This window comes from Quercus suber, unplaced genomic scaffold, assembly GCF_002906115.3.
Source record: "Quercus suber isolate HL8 unplaced genomic scaffold, Cork oak 2.0 scaffold_685, whole genome shotgun sequence".
Taxonomy (NCBI): Eukaryota; Viridiplantae; Streptophyta; class Magnoliopsida; order Fagales; family Fagaceae; genus Quercus; species Quercus suber.
In genome coordinates, this window is record NW_027070126.1 from 268,378 (window position 1) to 271,223 (window position 2,846).

Here is a 2,846-nt window from a genome sequence, read left to right on the forward strand (position 1 = left end):
TATTAAATGCTAAAATCAAGCAAAATTGGTACGAAATAAAGCCAACAAGATGGTTGATTAAATTTAACCTTACAATATTTACCAATCTCAAAACAGTATTTATGACTATATGATCTTGAAAGAAGAGAATGTTTATGTCGATTCCCTTTATCTATCATCTAAAATCATCATATGTATATATACACATAGCCAATTCTTTCTCTCACAAAAAATTTTCAATTCAACCTATTCTAAATATCATTCTTCAGTAGTTCAAAACCCTTTACAAGGTTTGAGTTCTCTTCCAAGGTTTACCTTTTTCTTTGCAATCTTTTTTTAATGACATCTATCAGTTTGTATGTACACATCACTTTAATGTTTGCAATTAAGTGGCATTGGGTATTCCCGTTGCATAGCATCTGCATAGGATATATATTCAAACCTTGGCTTGATTTAATGTTGAAGTGAAAAGTATTTTAATAATGAAGTTGGAATCATTAGTGGTATTACTGGCTTTGATGGCTATTAACATCAATAACTTAATTTTGTACATACTCTTGGATGGGATAATTTGATAGTTTGAACTTTGGAGTGGTTGTATTTTCAGGAAAAATCAGTGGTTGCAAATAGGAAATAAGCGTGAACTTCAAACTCAGGAGCAGCAAGAAGAGAGGGGTGAGAATGTTTCTTGTGTTGGGTCAAAGTTCTTCTCCAATAGGAATGAGCATCTCCTGCAGCCTCTTCAAATTTCTGCCAATTTTTGCCTGTTTGAAGAATGAACAATTCTTGCCTACTTACCTTTTCAAATATACTTTCTAACAGATTTTCTATCATTTTCTCCATTTCATTTAAATATTATTTCTTCATTCATTCTTTATTCTTTTTTTATTATCATTTATTCTTCCTATATTCATTCCTAACAATTATATTTTTCAATGAAAAATATTATATCTACAATATTTTTTACAATACTTTCATAAGAATCACATCAAAATTTTATGTAGAAAGTTGTAACTAGTTCTAATTTGAATCCACCACTGAAATTATTTTTTTACTCACCAATATTAGCTAATAACAATTTATTACTTAAAATTTATTGTGAAAATATTATGGTAGCATTTCTTAATTGTCATTTCTTATTTTTTATATTATTTTTCCAAACTTAATTACATCCATACTTTTTTTTTCTCTTGGTTTTTATCCACCACACACCTATCCCACTCCCATCTCTATATACTCTTCTTTTTCTTTTTCTAGTACATTTCGGATCACACGTTCACTATCTCCAACTCTCTCATTCTTTCTCTAGCTCTTTTTTTTTTTTTTTTAATTTCTACTTGATTCTAGAACACTCTCTACCGTGGGTCAGATGACTACCTTGGGTCAGATGGATTCTAGAAAACTCTCTAGCGTTGTCTCTTTTTTGCTCCACCATGGGTCAGATGGCTTCTATCTCTTTTTTTTTTTGTTATGATTTGATTAATTTTAAGATTGTGTTTTTGAATTTGTATTTTGATTATGCTTGAAATTAGAAATGTTTAAAAGAAATGATTGTTGTGTTTGTAGCTGTTGTGAATGTTTGATTGAGATTGAGTTTAGAGATATTTGAGAGAAAAGATCAAGAATAGTTCTATTGTTACCATTGTGATTATTGAGTGAAAATTAAATATTTTAATCAGTTGTGATTATTGAGACTGATTTCATTCTTTTGCTCATGAACAGGTCTCTCTCTTTTCTCTTCTTTCTTTCTTTCTTTCTTTTTATTTTTTATTTTTTTATATGATTTCATTTGGTTTATGAGAAAAATTATTTTCGTGTTTGGATTGTAATTTGCGTTTTGTAGCCATTGAGATAAAGAAGAGAGATGGAGTGAAGAAGAAAGAGAAAGTGAAAAAAATATTTTTTTTAATTCAACTATTATTTTAAGGAGAAACAATCTTTGCAATAGCTACAGTGATTGCTATAGTGCTCTCCAGGCCTGGAGAGTTACTGTAGCCAATCTAAAAAAAAATAGAGATAGAGAGGCTGTTGGAGTTCATTTTCTTATGTGAGCAGTGCGTTTTCTCTCCAAATTTTAGAGATAGCTAGCCCTATTGGAGATGCTCTTAAACAACTACTCTCATTTTTCCTAGACCAAAAGATGTATATAGGTTCTTCATGTTTGTGCTTTTGCTTTTAAGATTGGCTTTTTTGATGTAATTGGAAGGCATTGTATATGAACTTCTTAAAGCTCTCTTCTCCTAAATGATGTTGTGGACAAATTTTTGCTAAGATAAAAGTCCTTATATGTTCCTTTCATACTTGGGATATCTACTGCACTACTAATCTATTAATGTTGCAGCTAAGAATTTGACTCAATTTGCAATTCGTCAGAGTTAGGTTGAGTTTGGATTGCATTGAAATTATTTCTCTCCCTGTGATGACCTTTTTTTTGGGTCTCATGCACTGTTCATGAGACCTACAAGTATGGATTTCAGAAAATCTAACTTTAAAACTGGGTCTCATGGCACTATTTACATATTTATAAATTATTTCACTACAATGTTTTTAGTTTTCAATTTTCAGTAATAAGCGGTATCCAAACAAACCCTCAATGATGCATCTCTAGAGCAATTTCCATTGTTAAAGGATGTGTTTATTCACATTCTCTATTGCATTAACATTTTTATTTGATAGTTTAGCACCAAAAAAAAAAAAAACCAAAAAAAAAAAAAACATTTTTATTTGAGACTCAAGAGACAAACCCGAAAATGAGTAAAAGAAGCAAAGGAAGTACATTGTTCCTAATTTTTATTGGAGTGAAGAAGTCTATGGAGTAAGATCCATTGGCTTTGATTTGTTGTGTGTTTCTTTCATTTTGGAATCAA

General features: G+C 30.1%; 1 long non-coding RNA gene across 1 annotated transcript; it reads left to right on the plus strand.

Annotated features, from left to right (window-relative positions):
* The first annotated feature begins 1,276 nt into the window (after window positions 1-1,276).
* LOC136064422 (uncharacterized) lies at window positions 1,277-2,224 on the plus strand. Its single transcript, XR_010626036.1, has 2 exons — window positions 1,277-1,416; window positions 1,702-2,224. It is a non-coding gene; the product is annotated as an uncharacterized LOC136064422 (long non-coding RNA).
* The last annotated feature ends 622 nt before the right edge of the window (window positions 2,225-2,846 follow it).